The sequence below is a fragment of the Microcaecilia unicolor genome, chromosome 11 (genome assembly GCF_901765095.1).
Source record: "Microcaecilia unicolor chromosome 11, aMicUni1.1, whole genome shotgun sequence".
Classification (NCBI taxonomy): domain Eukaryota; kingdom Metazoa; phylum Chordata; class Amphibia; order Gymnophiona; family Siphonopidae; genus Microcaecilia; species Microcaecilia unicolor.
Window position 1 is genome coordinate 18847825 of NC_044041.1, and position 27997 is coordinate 18875821.

The 27997-nt window shown below is 46.2% G+C and overlaps 1 protein-coding gene across 1 annotated transcript in view; it reads left to right on the forward strand.

The window, feature by feature from the left end:
* The window catches only part of TTC28 (tetratricopeptide repeat domain 28), a 238807-nt gene that overhangs the window by 38190 nt on the left and 172620 nt on the right, over positions 1-27997 (forward strand). The gene's annotated exons all lie outside the window — the stretch shown is intronic.

The following is a 27997-nucleotide window of genomic DNA, read 5'->3' on the forward strand; positions in this document are numbered from 1 at the left end:
TACTTTCCCTGGAGGAAAGGAGGAACAGGGGTGATATGATACAGACGTTCAAATATTTGAAAGGTATTAATCCGCAAACGAATCTTTTCCGGAGATGGGAAGGCGGTAGAACGAGAGGACATGAAATGAGATTGAAGGGGAGCAGACTCAGGAAAGATGTCAGGAAGTATTTTTCACGGAGAGGGTGGTGGACGCTTGGAATGCCCTCCCGCGGGAGGTGGTGGAGATGAAAACGGTAATGGAGTTCAAACATGCGTGGGATATGCATAGAGGAATCCTGTGCAGAAGGAATGGATCCTCAGAAGCTTAGCTGAAATTGGGTGGCGGAGCAGGTGGGGGGAAGAGGGGGTGGTGGTTGGGAGGCGAGGATAGGGGAGGGCAGACTTATACGGTCTGTACCAGAGCCGGTGATGGGAGGCGGGACTGGTGGTTGGGAGGCGGGAAATACTGCTGGGCAGACTTATATGGTCTGTGCCCTGAAAAGGACAGGTACAAATTCAAGGTAAGGTATACACATATGAGTTTGTCTTGGGCAGACTGGATGGACCATGCAGGTCTTTTTCTGCCGTCATCTACTATGTTACTATGTTATTAACACACAGCTTGTATCTAGGTAAAGCGGCTTCAGATTCCAGGGGCTGTTCTCTTTGATTATGAACTGCTCCCGCTCGCTACATCGCTAGGTTTTTACCTCTACATTCAGCGATATTATATGGGCCCGTATATAAAAAAGAGATTTAAAGAAAAAGAAAATAAGATAAGTAACTTATGAGATATTAAGAGAAACAAGAGATTACAAATATCGTAAAAAGTAAAGTGCCTAATGAGGATTCCCGCATAATATCGCTGAATGTAGAGGTAAAAACCTAGCGATGTAGCGGGCGGGAGCAGCTCATAATCAAAGAGAACAGCCCCTGGAATCTGAAGCCGCTTTACCTAGATCCCTGATGGCGAACCTATGACACGCGTGTCAGCACTGACACGTGTAGCCATTTTCGATGACACGCGGCGCCGCCGCAGTGTGGTCCGCCCTCCCTCCCCACTCCCGGAAACTAACCTTAAAGCCTCCTTTCACGTCGCAGCAGCAGGGCAGGCCACTCCTTCCTTCCGTGTCCTGACCTCGCCTGACGTAACGTCCGCGAGGGCGGAGCACAGAAGGAAGGAGGAGAGGTCTGCCCTGCTGCTGCTTGCTGCAACGTGAAAGGAGGCTTTAAGGTTAGTTCCGGGCCCGGTAGCGGGTGGAGAGGGGTCCGGCGACCTTGGGTGGACAGCGATCTCGGGTAGGGGGGCCTGGGGGCGGTCCTAGTAGCAGTGATTTTTCTTGAAGTGACACACCACCCGAGTTATGCTCGGTTGTTTGGTGAATTTTGACACACCAAGCTCAAAAGGTTGCCCATCACTGATCTAGATACAAGCTGTGTGTTAATAGAAAGTATGCCATAGAGGAATTACATTTTTTTAATGTGTGCGAATTTGGGGGTGCATTCTATATATGTCGCCAGAAAAATCCGTGCGGTAAAAAAAATACACATACGCTTCTCTAAATACTCCTAAAGTTTATAGAATCAACTTAAATTTCCGTATGGTATATGGAATTACGCTGCGTGCCTCTCCGCATGACCAAATTTGGTCATGTCCATATTTGGCGTAAATCCCGATGCCTAAATTAGGTGCAGATTGGGTGTATTGTATAATAATGCGAATAGATTATTATAGAATGTGCCTGTGCCCCGTCCATGGCCATGCCCCCTTTTTTAACTATGCAACTTTAAAATTTAGGCGCACACATTATAGAATACACTTAGTGAGCTGTGTGCATAAATCTCAATTAGCGCCAATTAGTGCTGATAATTCCTTGTTAACTTCCAATTAACAGCACTCGTTAACTAGTTAACCAATTAAGTTACGCACATTTTTATAGAATATGCTTCGATTTCCGCATGGAAATCAAGGAACGATGTATAGAATTGGGGAGTTTATGTCTTAATTTGCAGGTTGATGCAAGTAAAATCAGTTTTGTGTGCGTTAATATTTGTAAGGTATTTATTGCAGCGGTGTCCTCAATTTACAAAGTACAGGTTAAACTTCTTTACTGTGTTTCTGCTGTGATAGAAACTTACACTGGCATCCTGTACATTGCTTGTTGGGATGGAAATACATATACATAGGGCTGCGTAAGGTCTTGGTTGTCAGCATAGCCACAGTGAAGACCGCACCTCGAATGCTGTGTGCAGTTCTGGTCACTGCATCGCAAAAAAGATATCATGGAATTAGAAAAAGTACAGAGAAGGGCGATGAAAATGATAAAGGGGATGGGACAACTTGCCTACGAGGAAAAGCTAAAGCGGCTAGGGCTCTTCAGCTTGGAGAAGAGACGGCTGAGGGAAAATATGATAGAAGTCTATAAAATAATGAGTGGAATGGAATGGGTGGACGTGAATCGCTTGCTTAGTCTTTCCAAAAATACTAAGACTAGGGGGCACGCAATGAAGCTATTAAGTAGTAAATTTAAAACAAATCGGAGAAAATATTTCTTCACTCAGTATGTAATTAAACTCTGGAATTCGTTGCCAGAGAATGTGGTAAAATCAGTTAGCTTAGCGGGGTTTAAAAAAGGGTTGGCTAACTTCTTAAAAGAAAAAGCCCATAAGACATTATTAAGATGGACTTGGGAACAATCCATTGCTTATTTCTAGGATAAGCAGCATAAAATCTAATCCACTGTTTTAGGATCTTGCCGGGTACTTGTAACCTGGATTGGCCACTGTTGAAAACAGGATACTGGGCTCGACGGACCTTCGATCTGTCCCAGTATGGCAACACTTAGGATCGGCTGCGTACCTTTGCATTTCTTTGATCTCAGAACCAGGTTACTTTACACAGTTTGGTGATTTGCCAAACCAGACATGGTTGTGACCTTTGAGGATCAGGTTTTGTGTATCTCTAGTTCAGGAAACGCCAGCCCTCCCTTTATCAGCGTCCTTCCCAGCTGCTTAGCAAACTTGCATTATCCATCTGTTTCATTTCTGCTTTACTATGTGGCTCCAAAATGTTGGAAATATTGCCGTTTGTTATTATTCATGGTACTCTTCCAAACAGCTATTAACAACGAATACTCGGTGATTAATTCTTCTGGAGATCTGCTTTCATTTTTTTGTTTATACGTTGTAGCACAGTTCTTAACTGTGGCTTGTGTATCTAATTTGTATTCTGCACAGTACAATATCATTTGTAATTCTGACAAGTCCTTACATACATATATTATTTCTTTATAGTCAAATTAATAATCTTCTCAGTGGGGTTCAAGTTTGGCTCCTGAAGGTAGTGTTCAGCAACGAGAAAGCAATGCATTTCCTGTTTGATAGGAAGCAAAGATTGTCACAGCTCACATAACCAACCACTTGTGTGCACAGTGCTCGCCTAATACATGATTTCCCTGCTGAACAATTTAATGAATTTAAACAACGCATCTTGGTCTCATCCGGCATTTCAATTAACCACGTTTCACATATTCATTTAAAAAAAAAAAAGAAAAGAAATTGATTCTGCCATCTCGGGAGAGCTATTTTGGAATCATAATCCGGGCTTTTTCACCTGTCAAACTTTAAGCATTCCACTCGGCCAAGCTCAGTTCTTATCAATGCTACGGATTAATCTTGAGATTTTGATGACGTATGTTTTTTGCTTATTTATTTCTTAGGATTTATTTGGAAACTTTTCAAAGAAGTTCACTCTTGGCGGTAAGCCCAACGCGGGCTTACCGCTCACTAAAAGGGAAATACTGCCGGGCTATCGCAGCAGCTCAGAGGTAATTCCTACCCCCTGTGCGCGCCATTTCCGGCGCTACAAAAATAGTGTGTAACTGGTAACTGGCGGTAATTGGGCAGTGCCACGCGCTGTCCTGTTATCGCCGGGGTAGCACGGGAGCCCTTACCGCCACCTCAGTGGGTGGCGGTAAGTGTTCCCACCCGAAATGGGTGCGCAACAAGTACTTCACTTGCTGCGCGTCCATTTCTTTAAAAAACAAAAATCTGCCTTTTCCGCGCTGCGGTAGAAGGGGGCCTTGGAATGCATCGAAAACATGCACTGATGCCAGTGTGCTACTTTCAACACAATATACAGGAAAACAGCTTAACAGACATCAAAGGGGGCAAACAGAGGGGCCCTTTTACTAAGCTGCGTAGGTGCCTACACATGCTGCCCAATGCACGCCAAATTGGAGTTACCACCCGGTCGCCATGTGGCCCTTTGCGGTAATTTCAATTTCAGCGTGTCCACTATCTGCGTCTGAAAAAAAAAATCTTTTGGTGCGCATCAAGTGGCATTTGATGCGCATAGACCGTTACCACCCGGTTACCGCGTGAGACCTTACCGCTAAGTCAATGGCTTGCGGTAAGGTCTCAGACCCAAAATGGATGCGCAGCCATTTTCAATTTTTCCTCACATCCGTTTTCGGCAACAACAACAAAAAAAGACATTTTTTTTTGTAGGTGCGCTAAAAAATAATTCTGCGTGTGCCCAAAACATGCGTCTACGCTACCACAGGCCATTTTTCAGCGCACCTTAGTAAAAGGACCCCAGAGTGGAATGCGTGCGGTGCCATTTTAGAAAAGTCGTGGATGTTGACATATAGACATTTTAGGCAACACGTCTAGAGCCTGGCACATATTTTACAAAACCAGGAATAAACTTAGAAGTCTAATGTAAAATCAACACATCCCCCCCCCCCCCCCCCCCCCCCCAACCAAGACGTCTTAAAGGCATTCAGAATCATATAGTAGATCAATGGCACGTCTCAAAATGTGGTCATGTAAAATGTCTGAAAAAAAGTGTACCCAAGGGTACCTGTGAAGGTGAAAACAGCCCACAGGAACTCACATCATCATGCCCACAGGACAAGTACATAGCTTCCGTGAGATCCCTGCTGTGTCCCTGGTGTTCATTTACTGCAGGGGGGAAAGTCTAGCACCACCTGTGGTGACGGTACAAGACAGCACTGCAAAACATTTTGCACTGCCTTGGGGTTCAAAGGTGCTCACACCTTTTTCAGTAGCAGCTCAGTGTGAATTTTGTATTCAGATACATTAGATACTAGGTTTAGTGACATGCCCACGATCACAAGCAGCAGCATTGGGACTTAAACGAAGCACCCCTGGATGTTAAGCTCAGTGCTCTACCCATTAAGCTACTTCTCCGCTCCATCTTGCATTTCAAAATGTTTAGCACTACTCAGTGTTTTGCCCTGCTCTTAGCATGGGTATGTATCTTGTTTCCAGGGTTGCCAGGAGGAAAATTTTTTTCCCACCCAATCCAGCCTAAAAACAGCCCAAAACCCGCCCAAACTCAAACCCCGCCCCTGACACCCCCGCCCCCGCCGTCATCAACCCCGCCCCCCGTCACCGGCCCCGCCTCCCCCATCACAGGCCCCGCCTCCCCCGTCACCGGCCCCGCCCAAAATGTCACTAACCCCGCCCAAAACGTCACTAACCCCGCCCCTCGCGGCCGAAAAAACCGCCCGAAAAACCGCGGAAAAGAAGAAAAAGGAGCCCAAAAAACCGCGACCCGCCGCGGGCAAAAATTTCCCACGGCGGGTCGCGGAAAACCACCCAATTGGGCGGGAAAACCGCCCACCTGGCAACACTGCTTGTTTCATTTCTGTGCAGTGCTGATTAAATAAAGCTGAAAAAAAAAAAAGAAAGCATGCTTCTAAATGTTTTGCACTGCTCAGAGTGGGATATGAGCCAGGAACTCCTGGTGGTTCAGCCTGGTGCTTTAACCACTAAGCTACTCCTCCACGTCATTCTGAGGTGCAAAATATGTTGCACTGCTCCGAGGTGCTTCCAGTGCCAAACATTTTGCATCCTAAAACACGTAGCACTGCCTTGGGGTGGAAAACGTTTATGCTCAGGGTTTCAAAATGTTTTGAACCTCAGAGCAGTGCTAAATGTTTTGCATCCAAAAACATTTTGCACTGCCCTGGGGTGCAAAATGCTTATTGAATTATTTTGATCACACCTGTGTTAGCAGTTGCTCAACTCCTGTGAGGCTCACAATTTAATTTTGTGCCTGAGACACTAGGAGAGCAGTGAGAGTTGAACCAGGATAGGAAGCCCAGGGCTCTAACCAGTAAGCTATTCCTCCACTCTCTTTTGCACTGCTATATGGTTTGTCCTGCTCTGAGATGCAAAACGTTTTAAAATTTGCCCTCCCTATTTGATTCCTAGAAAGTAAAGTTGCACTCACTTAAACTACTCCATCAAATATAATTAAGGAGATCTTTTCTTGTCTTGCTGATTTATGTCAATAAATTATAGCAGATTGCACTCCTAAACTTGGCATACTTTTCCGTGTGCTGTTTTTATGTGACTGCATGCCATGCAGGAGCTTAATGAGAAAATACTTTGGCAAATAATGCATTCAAAGTCCTCCATAAATTAATGGTCTCCATCTGAAGGAGTAACATTTTAGAATCGTATGGTTTAATGATTCAACAGTGCCAAAAGCTCTGTACTTCTAAATGAGAGAGCACATTTACAAGCCATATGCCACTAAAATGATCATTTGTTTCTCGACGTACACAAGACTAAAATGGAAACCCTCAAAGAATTCAAGAAGAGCATCGCTATTAATTTAATTACTTTTATTTTTTTTTTGTTACATTTGTACCTTGTGCTTTCCCACTCATGGCAGGCTCAATGCGGCTTACATGGGGCAATGGAGGGTTAAATGACTTGCCCAGAGTCACAAGGAGCTGCCTGTGCCTGAAGTGGGAATTGAACTCAGTTCCTCAGGACCAAAGTCCACCACCCTAAGCACTAGGCCACTCCTCCACTGTTGCTACTATTTGAGATTCTACATGGAATGTTGCTATTCCACTAGAAGTCGGCCCTTGCAGATCACCAATGTGGCCGCGCAGGCTTCTGCTTCTGTGAGTCTGACGTCCTGACCTTGATTTGTACCTGTCCTTTTCAGGACACAGACCGTATAAGTCTGCCCAGCACCATCCCCACCTCTCAACCACCAGTCCCGCCTCCCACCACCGGCTCTGGCACAGTTATAAGGATTTCAAGAGCCTGACTCTCAAGATTGCTGGTCTTCCCAGCTTGCAGGCAGTGATGATTGTAAAGGAAGCACAGGCTTGCTGTCTACACCAATTTTTTTGTGACACATCTCCAACCTCTTGGGTTGAGAACCACTGCTCTATCTTCTTTATCCCGCCTCTTCTTTAGGGTATAAATATTTAAGACCTGAAGTCCCATCTCTTATATCTTTCAGTGCAGAAATCAAACCATTTTGATTGCTTCTCTCGACTGCCTTTAGGGGTCCTTTTACAAAGGTGCGCTGAGAAGTGGCTTGCAGTAGTGTAGGCATGGGTTTTGGGTGTGCGCCGATGCATTTTTTAGCGCGCGCCTGTAAAAAAAAGGCCTTTTTAAAATTTTTGCCGAAAATGGACATGAGGCAGAATGAAAATTGCCGCGTCTCCATTTTGGGTCTGAGACCTTACCGCCTGCCATTGACCTAGCGGTAAAGACTCACACGGTAACTAGGCGGTAATGATCTATGCGCGCCAAATGCCACTTGACGCACATCCGTTACGTGCACCGGAAAATTGCAAATATTTTTCAGATGTACACCAAAAATGAAATTTCCGTAAGAGCCACGCAGTAGTCAGACGGTAACTCCATTTTGGCACGCATTGGGCGCATGTAGATGCTTCCGCAGCTTAGTAAAAGGGCCATAAGTTTCCTCGTATCGCTACTGAGAAACAGTTTCCAAAAGTGAACATAGTACTCCAAGTAAGGCCTCTACAACAACTTGCTCAGGGATATTAACATCTTCTCCTTTCTAATTTCAACGTTTTTATTGATGACTTCACAACCACACATACATCTGTATATCCAGCTGTACAAAATGATGGCTTCACCAAGTCTTATACATCGTCAACATAATGAAAGTTGTCATGTTTTTCATTTCCCCTCCCTCGCCCCCCCTCCATACCCTCCATTATACAACATCATTTTATCCGGGAGGACTCCAAGTAGAACAACAAAACTATACATTTCACAGGAAAAACATTGCATGCGAGAGACCCCTCCCATCTTGTTTTCCTCCCCACCTTATTATCTCGCCTTCCCCGTCAACTTTCTACAATGTTTATTAACATACATCTTCTCCTTTCTGATTCATATATCCCTTTTCTTTCTGGGCCATCATCCTTCTGGCTTGAGTCACATCCTTGTTTTGCAATCTTGAAATGATCAGACCCTGTCATCTTGAAGTTTCTCTCATGGTCTATGCCCATGAGCCGCCCCCTCCCCCCCCCCCCCCCCCCCCCAGCCACACACACACACACACACTTACCACCATGGCATAGAACTCCTTTGGATTTCTTCACCCTAAATTCATTACGCTGCACTTCATTGCGCTGAAACTTAACTTCAAAAATAGCAACTCTAGATTTTTATTTTTTAACAATTCTTATATTACAAATCTTGTGAAATAATATATCTTTCACTCCTTTCATTCATTTCATCCAAACCACAGAACCATTCGATATAAATATTTTGCCTAAATGCTTTCTATACAATACATAAATCAAGAGGTAGATTATAAAGATACTTCCCTTTTAGTGAGCGGTAAGCCCGCATTGGGCTTACAGCCACTTCATAAATGGGCCCCCTTTAATAATTTGTGTGACCTGTTTTGTTACTGTTAAACCGAGGCCAAGCTATTTAAATGATGATATATCTACTTGGATAAAAGAAGGATTAAGGAATCAAGACCACATCCGTAAGGGATGGCTTAATAATGTGATTTCTTTGAGGTGAATGGCAATTCTAGTCTTCCATTAAGAAGAAAATGATTGTTCACTAAAGCAGTACATATTGAATACAAAATTGGATTGTACCTTGAAATGCATGAATTTCAAATCTTGTCTAAAGGATGAGGTAGCAGTGCAATCTATAAAATCTTGTACTGTGAATACATTACATGGATGGAGTAACTCATCAATATGCTGTATAATAAAAAAAGAGAAAGGCCTCTTAGTTTTTGATCCTTGAAGTGGTCCATGTTATGGTACAATGTCTACGTTTATTACATCTAATGTATCATTGATATCTCTTTGATCAATATGATGTAACACAATAAATTGTTTAATAAGGTTTAAAACTAGCAAAATGACTTGATGTGTCAATAAGATTAGGGTGGTGATCCATATAAGAAGCCTTTGAAGATTTTTCAAATTAATATTCAGGGGAACTACCTGTTGAGGATGCTAGCTAAAGATTTAAGCCAGTATATATTGTATTATTCACACAAGCTACTGTATTTTCTGCATAGGCAGTCGGTGGCCCAACTGTTTGGGGAGGCAAAAGGGGGCGGGGTTAGGGGTGATGTCAGGGGTGGGGCTTACATCCATAATTGTCTGACAACACACAGAAAAAATAAATAAAAGTAAAATAGTCTAGGCTCTAACGGATCGAGCAATAGTGCAGCGCCACTGCGGAGTGCATTTATCCTGCTGTACTGCTGAGCCTGAACTGGTGATCCTGCGTCCCCTGAGGAAGCCCTTTTGGGTGAAACGGGTCCGTTGGGCTCGGATTCCGTTCAGGAGAACGGCTTACTGTTAAGCCTAGCAAGTTAAGTCAAGTCTGATTATTATTTTCTCTTGACTATCTAGCAGTGGTAACGATGTTATAGTTACTGATTTTTTTCAATTGATAAAATTTACAAAAAAAAGTTTCACAACAAAATTAAGAAAAGAACAGAGTATTTTTCACAACCTTTTTGGTTGGGCGGGGTTTTTTTTTGACCTATGATTATGAATTGCATATATATGACCGTGATGGTCGGATTGCTCTTGTAGCAGCAAGTTATGAGGTCTCTTCCCCCTGTTTTCTCTTCTTTCCTTTTATATTGTGTTTTGAGTGGTGTTTAACGCAGCCTTAATTTGTACTCGCTCAGTTTGTTTTACCATTGAGGTGAGTTTTGAGTGCAGTTTCCCTTCGATTTTCTTTTTTGCATACTTTGGGATACAAATGTAAATGTAACAGTATCAGCTCTGGTTACCAGAGACAAACCATTGTTACATCACTGATGAGGGTGGCTCTTAGGCATTGGTGGAAAGAGGCATTATGACATCACAGCTCTGGTTACCAGAGACAAACCATTGTTACATCACTGATGAGGCTTGCTCTTAGTCATTGGTGGAAAGAGGCATTATGACATCACAGTATCAGCTCTGGTTACCAGAGACTGAAACTCTTCACACTAAGAAGGGAAGTTATCAATATGGGCTACTCTTAGAAACATGTTATTTTACCACTAACTAATGCTGTTTTAGCACAGGTCCCATGTTATGCAATGAGAGCTAGTTACTAATAAGTGGGGGTAACAGGAAAATAACATATCTTAACGGTAGCCCACGTTCATAACTTCCCCCCTTAGAGAGGAATACGGTGCATGCATTTAGAACGGTACAGAATAAGTTTTGTTTAAGGGCAGTATTGGTAAAGACTAAACGGTGGTTCCAGCTGTGAATGTTTCATCTCTCCGGTGCTATAACCACGATCTTATAAATAATTCATGCTTCGCAGCATCACTTAGGACAGCTTGGTACACAGTATTTCAAGTAGTTATCATCACTTTGGGGGAGTAAAGAAGGGATGAGACTGTGGTTCATGTGTCCCTGCTGTCTCTGTGTCACTGCAAATTATTTAGCTATGACTTACGGCTCCATGGAGACACTAATCTTTGTTTTTGACCCATTTACCCCCATAACACTGTAAACTGAGTACTGCAGCATTTGCTTCTGAGAACCCCTTTGTCTTGGGAAAAGCGAAGTCTGGTGTCCTTGGCCTGACCCAGTCCTGATTTTAATATGTCTGTCCTAATGGATGCTGGGTCATGTAGTGCTAATGCAGTAGATATTAAAAACAGAAATTTATTACTGGAGTGGAGGAGTGGCCTAGTGGTTAGGGTGGTGGACTTTGGTCCTGAGTTCAATTCCCACTTCAGACACAGCTCCTTGTGACTCTGGGCAAGTCACTTAACCCTCCATTGCCCCAGGTACAAAATAAGTACCTGTATATGTAAGCCGCATTGAGCCTGCCATGAGTGGGAAAAGCATGGGGTACAAATGTAACTAAAATAAAAATATTACTGAGTAAATTAGCATTAAAAGGATGTTGACCCCAGAAGGTGGAATGTAGAATAATGGATGGCATAGGCAGCAGGCAGGCAACGTCCTAGGCTAAGAGTTTGTGGCTCTCATCTGCAACTCATTGTCATTGTGACTTTGGGCAGACCTCTGCTTCTGGCCTTACTGTACTCAGTTGTAATTGGTGAAAAAAATATTTCTTTCTCCCTCTTCCCTTTCAGAAGCTGACGTACTGTTAGTTATGGTAACATCTATGTTTATGGAAAACTGAAAACTGTGAATATAAGAACATAAGGGTTGCCATACTGGGCAACCAAGCCCAGTATCCAGTTTCCAACAGTGGCCAATCCAGGTCACAAGTACCTGGCAAGATCCCAGAACAGTAAAACAGATTTTATACTGCTTATCCTAAAAATAAGCAGTGGATTTTCCCAAGTCCATCTTAATAATGGCTTATAGACTTTTCTTTTTAGGAAATTATCCAAACCTTTTTTTAAACCCTGCTAAGCCAGCTGCTTTTACCAAATTCTCTGGCAATGAGTTCCAGAGTTTAATTACACATTGAGTGAAGAAATGTTTTCTCCAGTTTTATCACAGGACACCTCAGCGTGCCTCATGGTAAGCCCTTTTAAGCTGCAATAGGCATGCATTAGTGCTTCAAGGACCCCATGCATTAAAACAAAATCATCAAACTTAACATTTTAAAATGAGATGGGTTCTGCTGAGGTCATTAACTTCAACTGAACCAATGCCACTTTACTGGACTCTCTGTGTGGACCAGTAAGGTGTAGTGTAACAAGATGGGGGTGGATTGTAGGGCTTTGGTAGGCAGGGGATCCCGGGGCAGTGGAGTTCTGACTTGAGATACCAGGGCAGAATCCTTCTAACTCAGAGTCCGTAATTTGGTCTCTTCGGTCCAGGAGTCCTCAATTGGAGATATTATTTTCAATGCATAAAACACTAAAATAACCAAAATGTAATTAGTAAATACAATATTAAAACAACAAATCCACCAGCCTGCGGCATGATATATTACCAATTGTCTAGTCAATATCCAGCTGACAGCAATCTGCATTTTGAAAAAATGCTGCCTATCTCATGCTGAATCAGTCCCCGATAATTCATCTTTGCCTGCACCTTTGCGGGTACCAGTAATGAATATTTGAGCTCTGGCCGCAGCTGGATAGGTGCGATATTCAGCCCACCATCCGGATAGCGTTTGCATTAGGAGTGCTGCCCTACAGGAACATTCCATGGGCAGGGGGGAGGGGCAGTAGGGGATGGAATACTTCCTTAGAGTTAGCTTCCGATAAAATACGATTTAGATGTACCGGAAGACTAGACAATTTATTGACCTTCCCATTTCGTAGAGACTGAGCACAGAGAGCAAGTGTTGACAGGCTGTTCAGTTGTATTATAAGCTGCAATCAGATTTCATTATGGGTCTCAATTACATTTTATTATGAGTTTCAGTCTGATTGTGTGATTCAGTCCGAGATCAGCTAGAGACACTTAAGTGGCAGAGGGTTATTTATCAGAGCTGTACAGAGAGAGCAGGACTTTAGGCTGAGTTTTTTGACACTGCACTTGACATTGAGTAGAAAATGTTCTACTCAATGTGGAAACTCAAAACGTATGAAACAGTTCTTCCCGAGGGAAACATTTCGCAACTTGATACAATCAATGGTACTAAGCCATGCGGACTACTGCAACGGAATTTATGCGGGATGCAAAGAACAAGCCTTAAAGAAACTCCAGACTGCTCAAAACACGGCAGCAAGACTCATCCTTGGAAAAACACGATTTGTAAGCGCAAAACCCCTACGCGGAAAAACTACACTGGCTCCCCATCAAAGAACGCATTGCCTTCAAAATCTGTAATGGTTCACAAAATTATCTACGGTGAAGCACCGGGATACGTGACAGACTTTATCGACCTACCAACTAGAAACACATCCGAATCAACACGAACGTACCTAAATGATAGCGGGGATTGGACGACTTCCCTATGAAGAAAGACTAAGGAGGCTAGGGCTTTTCAGCTTGGAGAAGAGACGGCTGAGGGGAGACATGATAGAGGTATATAAAATAATGAGTGGAGTGGAGTGGAACAGGTGGATGTGAAGCGTCTGTTCACGCTTTCCAAAAATACTAGGACTAGGGGGCATGCGATGAAACTACAGTGTAGTAAATTTAAAACAAATCCGAGAAAATGTTTCTTCACCCAACGTGTAATTAAACTCTGGAATTCGTTGCCGGAGAACGTGGTGAAGGCAGTTAGCTTGGCAGAGTTTAAAAAGGGGTTACATAGTAACATAGTAGATGACGGCAGAAAAAGACCTGCACGGTCCATCCAGTCTGCCCAAGATAAATTCATATGTGCTACTTTTTTATTTGTACTGTCCTCTTCAGTGCACAGACCGTATAAGTCTGGCCATCCCTATCCCTGCCTCCCACCACCGGCTCTGGCACAGACCGTATAAGTCTGCCCAGCACTATCCCTGCCACCCACCACCGGCTCTGGCACAGACCGTATAAGTCTGCCCAGCACTATCCCTGCCACCCACCACCGGCTCTGGCATAGACCGTATAAGTCTGCCCAGCACTAGTCCCGCCTACCAACCACCAGCCCCAGCACAGACCGTATATGTCTGCCCACACTAGCCCCGCCTCCCAACCACCAGCTCTGTCACCCATTCTAGGTTGATAACAAATACAAGATTGTGTTGAGGTCAGGTGAGGTAGAAGTGAATCAGACATCCAAACTCCTCTCCACCAGAGGTAAAATCGACGAGGACAGTTTCTGGTCTGAGCTAACAGATTCCCTTCCTACCGCATCTCCTACACATGGTTACATAGTAACATAGTAACATAGTAGATGATGGCAGAAAAAGACCTGCATGGTCCATCCAGTCTGCCCAAGACAAACTCATATGTGTATACCTTACCTTGAATTTGTACCCGTCCTTTTCAGGGCACAGACCATATAAGTCTGCCCAGCAGTATTTCCCGCCTCCCAACCACCAGTCCCGCCTCCCATCACCGGCTCTGGTACAGACCGTATAAGTCCGCCCTCCCCTATCCTCGCCTCCCAACCACCACCCCCTCTTCCCCCCACCTGCTCCGCCACCCAATTTCAGCGTTAGATGGTTTCCTAAAGGACAAGTCCATAAACCACTACTAAATGGACTTAGGAAAAATCCACAATTCCAGGAATAACATGTATAGAATGTTTGTACGTTTGGGAAGCTCGCCAGGTGCCCTTGGCCTGGATTGGCCGCTGTCGTGGACAGGAAGCTAGCCTCGATGGACCCTTGGTCTTTTCCCAGTGTGGCATTACTTATATACTTATGTACTAACCTCCACTACCCAAGCTGCAAAGGACTCAAATACAAATCAACCTACGCATCCAGCTTTTCCTACATCAGCACACAACTGTGGAACGCACTACCAAAAGCTCTGAAAACCACGAACGACCACTTACACTTCAGAAAAACACTTAAAACCCACCTGTTTAAAAAGGCATACCCTACCGATCTAACATAAATGCTTGATCTCTGCGACACAACAACACTAAAGTTCAGTCTGAGATGTGGATAATGCATGAGCCCTTACTGCCAAATAGGTGGGTGGCATTAAGGGCTCAGGCCATAAATAGATGCACGCTGGTTTTCATTTTGCTACATATCCATTTCTTGCCTCCGCAAAAAAACCCTTTTTTCCAGACGCGGTGGAGAAATGGTCCAATGCGCGTCCATTACAGGTGCCCACGCTACCGCAGGTCACTTTTTGATGCGCCTTTATAAATGGGCCCCTAACTTAGCAGCATAAATTTTGGAGCTCAGCATTTTCTGAATATTGGGTCTGTGGAGGGGCATTTTCAATATGACATCCAAGTCCAATTGTAGACATTTTGGTGAAAACATTTAAAATTGTCGTCCTGGACATAGCAATTTTCAAAGCAGAAAAATATCTAATTTCCAGATGTTTTTGTGCTGCGGACGTATTTCTTTAGGTACTATTTTAAATAAACAAAAGTGCTAGAGAAAAACGCACAGAAAGAAGCCATAGGGATGGCTATGTGGCACCACATCCCAGCAGAGGGGCAGCTTAGTGGTCAGTTCAGTGGACTTCACATAAAGGGACCCAGGGACAAATCCCACCTTAACACCCTCATTCTGTATTGTGAGCCCTCCAGGAACTACTACTACTACTATTTAGCATTTCTATAGCGCTACAAGGTGTACGCAGCGCTGCACAAACATAGAAGAAAGACAGTCCCTGCTCAAAGAGCTTACAATCTAATAGACAAAAAATAAAGTAGGCAAATCAAATCAATTAATGTGTACAGGAAGGAGGAGGGTGGGTAGAGGCGAGTGGTTACGAGTCAAAAGCAATGTTAAAGAGGTGGGCTTTCAGTCTAGATTTAAAGGAGGCCAAGGATGGGGCAAGACGTAGGGGCTCAGGAAGTTTATTCCAGGCGTAGGGTGCAGCGAGACAGAAGGCGCAAAGTCTGGAGTTGGCAGTAGTGGAGAAGGGAACAGATAAGAAGGATTTATCCATGGAGCGGAGTGCACGGGAAGGGGTGTAGGGAAGGACGAGTGTGGAGAGATACTGGGGAGCAGCAGAGTGAGTACATTTATAGGTTAGTAGAAGAAGCTTGAACAGGAAGTGAAAACGGATAGGGAGCCAGTGAAGCGACTTGAGGAGAGGGGTAGTATGAGTAAAGCGACCCTGGCGGAAGACGAGACGGGAACAACTACTACTACTACTTATCATTTCTATAGCTCTACTAGACGTACGCAGTGCTGTACACTTGAACATGAAGAGACAGTCCCTGCTCGACAGAGCTTACAATCTAATTAGGACAGACAAACAGGACAAACAAGAGATAAGGGAATATTAAAGTGAGGATGATAAAATAAGGGTTCTGAACAAGTGAATAAGGGTTAGGAGTTAAAAGCAGCATCAAAAAGGTGGGCTTTTAGCTTAGATTTGAAGGCGGCCAGAGATGGAGCTTGATGTACCGGCTCAGGAAATCTATTCCAGGCATATGGTGCAGCAAGATAAAAGGAACGGAGTCTGGAGTTAGCGGTGGAAGAGAAGGATGCAGATAAGAGAGATTTACCCAGTGAACGGAGTTCCCGGGGAGGAATGTAGGGAGAGATGAGAGTGGAGAGGTACTGAGGAGCTGCAGAGTGAATACACTTATAGGTCAATAAGAGGAGTTTGAACTGTATGCGGAAACGGATAGGAAGCCAGTGAAGTGACTTGAGGAGAGGGCTAATATGAGCATAACGACACTGGCAGAATATTAGTCGTGCAGAAGAATTTTGAACAGATTGAAGAAGAGAGAGATGGCAAAGTGGGAGACCTGTGAGAAGCAAGTTGCAATAGTCTAAGCGAGAGGTGATAAGAGTGTGGATGAGGGTTCTGGTAGTGTGCTCAGAAAGGAAACTAAAATCCTACTGTACCTAACTGTGCACCACTACAAAAGCCCTCAGGTTTGCAGGTATTTTGTAGGTTTTGGAAGGCTCATAGTTTCCACCACAAATGTACTAGTTAGAGTGAGATATGGACCCGGGTCCCTTTTTCTACAGTCCACTGCACTGACCACTAGTTTACTCCTGGGACCAACTTGCTGCTGTAATAGGATTGGCCTGTCACAGAGTCTTCTATGTACTGTTACATTTTTTTTTGGGGGGGGGGAGGGTCAGTGACTACTGGGGGGTTATGCCTTAATCCCTGCAGTGGTCAGCTGGTCAGTTAGGGCACAAACTCAGAGCATCTCTTCTGAGAAAATAGTGCTTGCTTCTCTTGCCATTTCTATGTATTAAAGTAGCTCTGTTTGTAAACGGGTAAGATCAGTGTTTCCCAAACTGTGCAGTGCGGCAACAGGAAGTTGCATCAGAGAGGGCAGCACACGGCAGACTGGGAAGGCCCCGGAGTGCCTGCCTGTGTGAATCGTGGATGGCGCGAAAATGTATGTTGCAAGCACTGCAGCGGCAGCGGGGGAAGGAGAAGGAAGCGGCAGTGATCCTGGACCTGCAGGAAGGAAGGGTAGTGAGAGCGATGCTGGATTTGGGGAAGGCAGAGGTGTGCTGGACTTTCTGGGAAGAGCTGGGCCAGTGGCGTAGCCAGACCTGAGATTTTGGGTGGGCCCAGAGCTAATATGGGTGGGCATTATATATATCTATATCTATCTATCTATCTATCTATCTATCTATATATATATATATATATATATATATATATACCATATTTTTCGGACTATAAGACGCACTTTTTCCCCCCAAATTTGGGAGGAAAATGGGGGGTGCGTCTTATAGTCCGAAGGTAGATTTGGCTGGCTGGCTGGCAGGCCGCCCGCCCTCCGAGTTCGGGATCGCCGTCAGGGTTACCTCCTCCTCCCCCCCCCCCCCCCCCCCCGGCCCTGTCACCACTTCTCCCTACTCACGCGATCTTCCCTGGTGGTCTAGTGACGTCGGGGCAGGAAAGAGCCCCCTCTTTCCTGCCCAGTGCGCTGCTGTCCATCCTCCTGTATGCAGCCTGACGGTCTCGGCGAGATTCAAAATGGCCGCCGAGACTTCAATTCTCGGCAGCCATTTTGAATCTCGCCGAGACCGTCAGGCAGCAATGCATACAGGAGGATGGAGAGCAGCGCGCTGGGCAGGAAAGAGGGGGCTCTTTCCTGCCCCGACGTCACTAGACCACCAGGGAAGATCGCGTGAGTAGGGAGAAGTGGTGACAGGGCCGGGGGGGGGGGGGGGGGAAGGAGGTAACCCTGACGGCGATCCCGAACTCGGAGGGAGGGAGGGAAGGATTCGGACAAGACGCACCGGAGCACCTAGGTTTTAGAGTTGGGAAAAAGGAAAAATAATTTTTTTCTATTTCCCTCCTCTAAAACCTAGGTGCGTCTTATGGTCCGGTGCGTCTTATAGTCCGAAAAATACGGTATATAGATATAGATATATAGAGAGAAATGATTGTGATGAAAAAAAAAAAGCATTTACAATTTTATTACCTGTTGCTGGGCTGGGCTGGCAGCTGCTGCTTACCTTGGCAGTAAAGTTAATACAGAGACACTGGAACTCGATTCGAATGATCTCTCCAACAACTCCAATGAATCGATTAGAAGAACTTTTCCCAACTTGCCAATACGTCGTTGTCCACTCCAGGCAGGGCCAGGCTGTGCGTGCGTGCATGTGCCGCAGCTATTTTTTTTAGCCTGCCCCTGCTCTCAAATGCCACGAGCGAGCGGACTGAGCAAGAGCGAGGCTGAGCACGCCGCCGCGCACAGCCACGTCCAGTCATTAGCGCTCCTGCTACCGCTACCCGCGTAGGATGGATGAGATGGAAGGAAACACGGAAAAAAAAACAACTACGACGCGGCACGCTGCGCGGCCCTGCAAGTGCATGCCCGAAGGTAGGCGCCTAGGCGGGCTGATGTTGTCTGAGCCGATCAGCTGAGCCTGAGCGGGTGCCCGGCTGCACGCGACGTGGTACGCTAGGCTGCTGCTGCTGCTGCTGCAGTCACAGTGTGTGTGCATGGTGTGCGCTTGGGTGGTGGGCGGGCCTGAGTGAGACGAAATCGGGCAGGAGTGGAGAGTCTGTGGGAGCCTGATCAGCTGACTGAGCGGTGTGGGTGCCGTCCCTGCCGTGCCATGCTGCTGCTGCAATGTGTGTGCGCTTGGGTGGGGTGGCCTGGGCTGAAATTGGGTGGGCCTGGGCTGCAGGGAAAAGCAGACCTATGTGGCCCGGGGGGGTACTGTGAAAAATTGCTCAGACACTAGGGTGCCGTGAACTGAAAAAGTTTCGGAACCCCTGGGTAAGATTATTAAGTTGCGTGTTTGGTTGCATTGAAATTTTACTTTCTCAGAGACTTCGATGTACTCTAGTCCACGCGATTCTGGAACAGGGGAATTGAAGGTAATAGCCGTATAAGTTATAAAGGGAAAAGATAGAACAGATTAATGTCTTTTAATCCGTTCAAAAGGAATAACATTTATTTAGCGTCATATATGCTTTGTTAAGCCATGTTTATCCACAGGGCACTTGACACCTTATAATGATTTCTTCTTAATGCTTGACCAAGTGCCATCTAACAAACGGAGATTAGAAATGGCAGCCCTTGTAATGCAAGTAATGCATTATTCATTTTTAAATGAATAGATAAGAATAATGAAGTAGTAGGTATTGCACTAGAGAAAAATATTAAAAAGTGAACTCGCACGTTCAGAGGAAATAGCTAAATATTGTTTTTTGAAAAAGCTGCTATGCTGCAGTGCACTGGGTGATTTTAACTGCCTGGTAGCCTTCAGGGGATAGATGGCTTCTAAATATGAAAACCAAATACATAAATATAGTGAGGCCACATCCCTTTTCGTTAATAAGAAATGCATTGGAAGCATTCAGGACGAGGTTCTATAAATTGTGCCTAAAAAAACCCGCTTAGGTGGTATTCTATGACAGGGGCGTAGCCAGACTTCGGCGGGAGGGGGGTCCAGAGCCCGAGGTGAGGGGGCACATTTTAGCCTTCCCCGGTGCTGCCGACCCCCGCCGCCGCCACCACCACCTTTCCCCCCCCCCCCCAGTTCCAACCCTTTCGACCCCCCCCTTCCTACCATCGGCAACCCTCCCCCACCATTGGGTCCCCAACTCCCGCCAGCTGAAGTCTTCTTCTCCGGCGCAGCCGCGTTGCTAATCTTCAAGGGCAATCTTCTGTTTCTGTGAGTCTGACGTCCTGCAAGGTGAAAATCTGCTATTTAAAAGGTATCCGGGGGGGGGGGGGAGGGGGCCATATGGTATGCAGGTGAGAAAGAGAGGGACTAAATCACTTGTGGGACAATGTGGAGTTCTTCTGCCCACCCATCTTGGGCCCAGGCCCACCCAAAATTGTGTGTCTGGCTACGCCCCGGTTATCCAAGTATCGCCTTAAACAGCAAACTCTTTGCAAAGCCAGAAAGGAACGTTGAATTGTACGTGAGATGTCTGGAGCAAAGGAAACTTTACTATCCCATACAGCTCCATGGGATAAAATTGTTTCCTTTACCTGAATGGGTTAGTTTTGGAGTGGCATGAATTTGCTTCTCGAAAACCACAGTGCTCCACATGTTTGAATGTTAAGAATTCACTTATGTAAATTTAAGCGATTCTACCCTACATTCAAGTGTGAACTGAGTCCCAGTTGTCATGAATTACTGTATCCGATTCTGCTGCACCAGAGCAAAAACATTTACTGCATTAATAGGGCAGAATCTGGAGAAGGGATGACTTCAGCATGGACAGTTTTGCCAAGAAAGCTCAGAAAAAAAAACCCAGAGAAATAAAAATCTGTCCTGAAACTCAGGTCGTCGTGTGATGCTCAGAAGATGTGCTGGCAGCTGCCTGGAAATTTATGAACAGCTTATGAATGGAGTTCTTTTCCAGATATCTGTCTACATTTACATTAAAAATACATGGTGTAGCTATAAAACTTGGCATGCCGTACATATTTTACAAAGCTGTTGGACACTAGCCGCAAGACAGAAATGACGGGAATTAGCTTAACCAGTGGAGGGATTTGTGTGCTAGAAAGTCATAAAATACGTGCAAGCCATGGGTTTGCTTCATCCTTGCAGGATATGTTAGCACCGTGAGCTGGTTCTGTAGCACAAACTGTAGGATTTGCAATGGAAAGCTGGCTCATTGTTGGACTTTAGGTTTGTAAGTGCTGGCCCCCAAATTGTATGGTTGCCTATTACTTTAAGGTCTCATTCTATAATATTTCCATGTCCAGGTCTATGCGACAGTAAAGTTTCCTGTGCATGCAGATAGGATGTATTGTGTGGGGTTTTTTGGATGACAGCCTTGGAGACGTGCTAGACTAAAACCACTCAACTATAGGTTTGCCAGGTTCTGTGGGCTGAAATCTTCTGCCTAGTGTGCTGTGGCGGCCAAGAAAGCAAACAGGACGCTAGGAATTATTAGGAAAGGGATGGTAAATAAGACCAAGGGGCTCATTTCTGAAAGAGAAAAACCTCTAAAAACTGGCTTCAAGCAGTATTTGGAGGTTTTTCTCAACAATACGCCCACATTTTGCAGGCATTTATCGATGCAGTTCATCTGCAATGTGTCCAGATCTCAAGGGGGTGTGTTAAGGGTGGGATCTCAGCATTCCTAAGACTTGGACATTTTTCAGCCATAATGGAGCAAAATGAAAACTTCCAAGACTAAAACTAACACGCTTTGATCTAGACCTGTTTTAATAAGGACTAAGCCATAAAAAGTGCCATAAATGACCAGATGACCACTGGATGAATAAAGAAATTACCCCTTGAAGGGGGGAGAGAGGGAATGAAGGATAGGGAGGGAGAGGGTAGGGATAGGGGGAGATAGGGAAAGGTGGAGGGAATTAAGACTGTATGTTGTTGATTCCAGTGAAATAATCTTGTAAGCCATATAAAATTACACTGAATAAACAAAGTTACAAAAAAAAAAAAAAAGAAATGACCCCTTTATTCCCCCAGTGGACACTGACTGCCTTCCACCCCCCAAAGATGTTATAGCTATTCCTGTTTGAGCAGCTAGCAGGTCCCTGGAGTAGACTAGTCAGTGCAGTGCACTGTGTAGAAGGGGAACCAGCCCATAATCCACTCTAACCGTTACACTTGTGGTGAAATGTGTCAGCCCCCCCAAAAACCTACTGTACCCACATATAGGTGACACTTCCAGACATAAGGGCTATTGTAGTGGTGAATAGTTGGGTACAGTAAGTTTTTGTTGGGTTTAGAGGGCTTACCATCAAACATATAAATGGCAAGTGACCGACTCACTTGCAAATTTGCAGTAGAGACTTCCCTCTCTGTCCCGCCCCCGCGTCAAGACGTGATGATGGAACAGAGAGGGAAACTGCGCGGAAGGGGAGGGAGGGAACCGCCGAGGTCGCTACCGCTCCCCCCCCAGGTCGCCGCTACCGCTCCCCCCCCACCCCGGAGTCGCCGCCACCCCCCCTCCACCCGGGCCGGGCCCTCTCTTCTCCACTGAACTTACATCGCCGAAACCGAAGCAGGCAGATCAGTTCCCATCGGCCTTCCTTCCCTGCCTGTGTCCCGCCCTCACCGACGTTATGTCATACGAGGGCGGGACACAGGCAGGGAAGGAAGGCCGACGGGAGCTGATCTGCCTGCTGCGGTTTCTGCGCTGTAAGTTCAGTAGCGAAGAGAGGGCCTGGCCCGGGTGGAAGGGGGGCGGCGGTGGCAGCAACTCCAGGGGGGAGGGGCGGCGGCGACTCCGGGGGGGGAGGGAGAGGAGGGCAAGAAGGTCTCAGAAGGAGGGGGACCTAGGAGCTGGCTGGGGGGGAGGGACAGAGGGGGGCCTTGGAGCTGGGAGGGAGGAGGAGGGGCCTTGGAACTGGGAGGGAAGGGGGCCTTGGAGCTGGGAGGGAGGGACAGAGGGCCTTGGAGCTGGCAGGGAAGGAGGGAGGATGCTGGGCATGGGAGGTCAGAAGGAGGGGGGCCTTGGAGCTGGGAGGGATGGACAGAAGGGGGCCTTGGAGCTGGCTGGGAGGGAGGGACGGAGGGGGGCCCTTGCAGCTGGGAGGGAATGGGGCCTTGGAGCTGGGAGGGAGGGACGGAGGGGGCCTTGGAACTGGCAGGGAAGGAGGGAGGGCAGGGGGCCTTGCAGCTGCGAGGGGAGGGGGGCCTTGCAAAAAAAAACATACCAATACTCGCCCGTTTTAACGAGCTTAACGGCTAGTACAATATAAGGGACACTTGCGACACAAAGTAACCAAAGACCATAATGGACATATCCTAACTCTTCCTCTCCCTCTTTAAGTTCTCCCCAATTGTCTCTGGCATACATGTACCTCATTCTACCATAAAATCACCTTGTAATTGTTCATACCGGAATCAGTTAACGCCGTTTACGGTACTATGTACAGTAAGCCACATTGAGCCTGTAACAAATAAATAAATATAAACCTGTAACCTTTTCCTCCTGTGCTTTTCATCATGCCATACTGCTATTAAGTTATCTTCTGAATTATGTATAACTAGTAAAACATGCCCGTTTCTTGCGGCAATGAAACGGGCGCTAGCACGGTTTCCGTCCGGTCCTCTCCCCCCTCTCTACTCACCCCATCGGCTTTCGTCCGCCACTGTTGCGGACCTCGGCACGCCACCGTCAATCTGCTGACATTGCTCCTCCCTCGACATCATCACGTTTGACGCGAGGGCGGGGCCCCAACACATTGTTTTCGGTGGCTTCACCACCACGAAGGCTTCGAACCGGAAGGAAGTGCCCGGAGGACCTGACAGTGACGTCAGTGTCCTCAGAACGTTGAGGGTGAGTTTTATTATATAGGATATGTTGTTCTATGTCACCTCCTTTCTGTTGAAAGAGCTTTATTTATTCTTCGAAGGAAGAAAAATGTTCTGTGATTGGAGCCAGCTTGGCTATACTATAAATAGAAGTACTTCAGTTATCGGCTCAATGGACAGGTTTCTACCATTGTCCTTTCAGTCTGGTGCAGCCCTATCCTAGAGGGGCTCAACTCAACAATTGAGATGACAGATTTTCATAATGATTCCAGTTCTAGTCTACTGAGGCCAGACGCGATGGTGTTTTGTTGGTTTTTTTTAATATGTGAACTCAGGTTCCCTTGAACGCAGACCAAAAATAACAACTTTATAAGGCTCCTAGGAATAACATAGGAAACTTTTCTTTTCCTGAAGATTTTCTTTCCAAGGTTAAATAGAGAGCACTTTTGTCACAGTCTGCATGGTTGGAAAAAAAGCAGGTGCTTTTAACGTGCCCACTTTCTACAGATTTTTCAGAGAAACTGCCCAATGTTGTTCCTCTTTGTAAATAAACATAAACCACACACATTTGAAGCGGTGCAAAGAAAAGCTACAAAAATGGTATGGGATTTGCGTTACAAGATGTATGAGGAGAGACTTGCTGACCTGAACATGTATACCCTGGAGGAAAGGAGGAACAGGGGTGATATGATACAGACGTTCAAATATTTGAAAGGTATTAATCCGCAAACGAACCTTTTCCGGAGATGGGAAGATGGTAGAACGAGAGGACATGAAATGAGATTGAAGGGGGGCAGACTCACGAAAAATGTCAGGAAGTATTTTTTCACGGAGAAGAGTGGTGGATACTTGGAATGCCCTCCCGCGGGAGGTGGTGGAGATGAAAACGGTAACGGAATTCAAACATGCGTGGGATAAACATAAAGGAATCCTGTGCAGAAGGAATGGATCCTCAAAAGCTTAGCCGAGATTGGGTGGCAGAGCCGGTGGTGGGAGGCGGGGCTAGTGGTTGGGAGGCGGGGCTAGTGCTGGGCAGACTTCTACGGTCTGTGCCCTGAAAATGGCAGAAACAAATCAAACAGTTTTTTGGAAACCATTATTCAGATTGTACGTTATTTTTTTTTTACACTTTTTATTATGCTGTGACTTGTGTAACTACCATAATAGCATTAAACTTATAATATGTGAGTGCTCAGTACAACTCATGTTGGACTACTGGGAGGCAACATGAGAATTCCAACATCAATGCACCATCAGCCCTCCCTACCACCTCATTTAAAGCTAATTGTCTGATGTTATAAACCAACACAGTTCTATGTTCAATGAGCATGTAGATAATTGTAAAACTGGCACTTAGCTCGGGGCTGGATAGTAGAATGGTTAGGTGTGCTCTCAGTAGAGCCTCCACTGACAGTCCGTGCTCGTGTGAAAAGTGAAGTGTCAAATCTGTTGTGGTGTTCTAACATCTCTTCTGTTACATTAGAGCTACAAATCAAAGTCAGGTATACACATAAAGTAGCGCATATGAGTTTATCTTGTTGGGCAGACTGGATGGACCGTGCAGGTCTTTCTCTGCCGTCATCTACTATGTTACTATTAAAATTGTCTATGTACTTTGCACTTGCTGTTGTGTGGACAGATAATCAAGGGTAAAAAATATAACCGTATGCTTCTCCCTGTCTCGCCCAACTTAAACACCCTTGGAAATACCTCCCATTAATGCAGCCCGAACTATTCACACCAGGAAAGGCCACAAATATTTTAGCAGCAGAACAGGATCATTTTCAGACAGTACAATTTAGGGGCCCTTTTACTAAGCCACGTGAGCGAGGGAGGCCCGGCGCCGGGGTCTCTCTCTCCTTCTCCTGCTCCCAGGCCACCGGCGCTGCAGTCCCCAGTCTCACCTGCCTTCCCTCGGCTCCGTCGACAACCCCCCTCCGTCCGCCACCGTGACCGGGCCCCCTGCATTCAAATCGGCAGCGCCTCACCTCCGTGTGAAAACGGCAGATCACCTCCCTTCGGGCTCTCCCTCACTGTGCCCCGCCCTCACGGAAACAGGAAGTGACGAGGGCGGGACACAGTGAGGGAAGGCCCGAAGGGAGGCGATCTGCCGCTTTCACACGGAGGTGAGGCGCTGCCGATTTGAATGCAGGGGGGCCCGGTCACAGTGGCGGATGGAGTGGGGCTGTCGACGGGGCTGGTGCTGGGTGGGTGGAGACTGGGGACTGCAGCGCCAGCGGCCTGAGAGCAGGAGAGGGAGGCAACGGTGGTAGGGATTGAGGGGGCGGGGGCTCTCGGCGGCCCTGGTGCTGGAGACCTGTAATCAGCTCTTTAAACCTCGCGGTGGGGTATGTGTTACCTAGCCAGGGATCCAGGTTAGCAGTATGTGGACTTTCGATGAAAATGACCTTTACACTACAGAAAAAATCTTTTTGTCTATTAGAAAGGCTACTTACCTGTTTAACTGAGAAAAAAGAAACCTCATAGGGAGACCTTGGTTTTAGAAACATACAGTATAAACTACAACATGAGATGTTTTTAAAGGTGTCCTTAAGATTATTATTATTATTATTATTATTAGCATTTGTATAGCGCTACCAGACGCAAACAGCGCTGAACACCTGACACAGAGAGACAGTCCCTGCTCAATAGAGCTTACAATCTAAGTAATACAGACAGACAAGACAAGGGCGAGGGAAGTACTGGGTGAGAAGGAACAAGGGGGGAGGCCAATGAGTAGTTGCTAGGAGTCAAAAGCAGCAGTGAAAAGGTGGGTTTTCAGCATAGATTTGAAAACAGGTAGAGATGGAGCTAGACGTACAGGCTCAGGAAGTCTATTCCAGGCATAAGGTGCCGTGAGAGAAAAGGAACGAAGCCTCGAGTTAGCAGTGGAGGAGAAGGGGGACGACAAGAGAGATTTGTCCAGTGAGCGGAGGTCACTGGACGTTATCAATGTGTGCTAATGTTAAGATGGGTTATTTTACCATAGGTCTCATTTAACGCAATGAGACCTGGTTACTAATATCCTGAGTTAACAGTAAAATAACCCATCTTAACAGTGGCCCATGTTGATTGCTTCCCCCCTTAATGGTAGCTCACATTGATAACTTTTCCCTCTAGTTTCATTGCGCAAAATGGGTCCTATGGAGGGGCATAATCGAACGGCGCCGGCCAAATCGATGGCCGGCCATCTTCGGGGCCGGCGCCAAGCATATTTTCGAAATACGCTTGGCGCTGGCCAAATCGCTCGCCGGGTTTAGAATAGCATCACCGGCGGATGGCCGGCTCCGTTTTCCAGACATAATGGAAACCGAACCCGGCCATCTCAAACCCGACGAAATGCAAGGCATTTGGGCATGGGAGGAGCCAGCATTTCTAGTGCACTGGCCCCCCCTCACATGCCAGGACAACAACTGGGCACCCTAGGGGGCACTTCTAAAAAATTTAAAAAATTACACAATTAGCTTCCAGGTGCATAGCACCCTTCCCTTGGGTGCTGAGCCCTCCAAATCCACCCGAAAACCTACTGGCCACAACTCTACAGCTTTACCATAGCCCTAAGGGATGAAGGGGGCACCTACATGTGGGTACAGTGGGTTTTGGAGGGCTCCCATTTACCACCACAAGTGTAACAGGTGGGGGGGGGGGGGGGGATGGACCTGGGTCCACCTGCCTGAAGTGCACTGCACCCACTACAGACTGCTCCAAGGACCTGCATACTGCTGTCAGGGAGCTGGGTATGACATTTGAGGCTGGCATACAGGCTGGCAAAAAATGTTTTAATTTTTGTGTGTGTGTGTGTGTGTGTGTGTGTGTGTGGGAGGGGGTTGGTGACCACTGGGGGAGTAAGGGGAGGTGATCCCCGCTTCCCTCCAATGGTCATCTGATAATTGGGGCACCTTTTTGGGACTTGGTCCTAAAAATAAATGGACCAAGTCCAGCCGGCGAAATGCTCGCTCGGGCCGGCCTTTTTTTTCCATTATAAGGAGAAGCCGGCCATCTTGTAACCACGCCCCACCCCCCCTTCCCGCCTTCGCTATCCTACCAACACGCCCCCTTGAAGGTTGGCCGGAGCCGCAACAAAAAAGCAATTGGGGTCGGCCAAAATCGGCTTTCAATAATACCGATTTGGCCGGGATCAAGAGATCGCCGACGATCTCCCGATTTGTGTCGGAAGATCGCCGGCGATCCCTTTCGAAAATAAGCATGATGGTAAAATAAGCCTCCTATCAGTAGCCCACGTTGATAACTTCCCCACTTAATGTGACTATGGGGCTCATTTGCAAAGCACTTACTTACAAAGTGGGGCATTTTCAATATGACGTCTCAAGTCCAGTTTTGGACGTTTTGCAAAAAGCGTCCAAAATTCAAGTGGGAAATATAGCCGTTCTCAAAGCAGAAAAATGTCTATCTTTTTTTTTTGTGGGAGGTGTTTTTGTACTCTGTGTGTTTTTCTTTTTGATCCATTTTTGAAAAATAAAAGTCCAAGTGAAAATCAAGCCATTGGGATGTAGGAGGAGCCAGCATTCTTAGT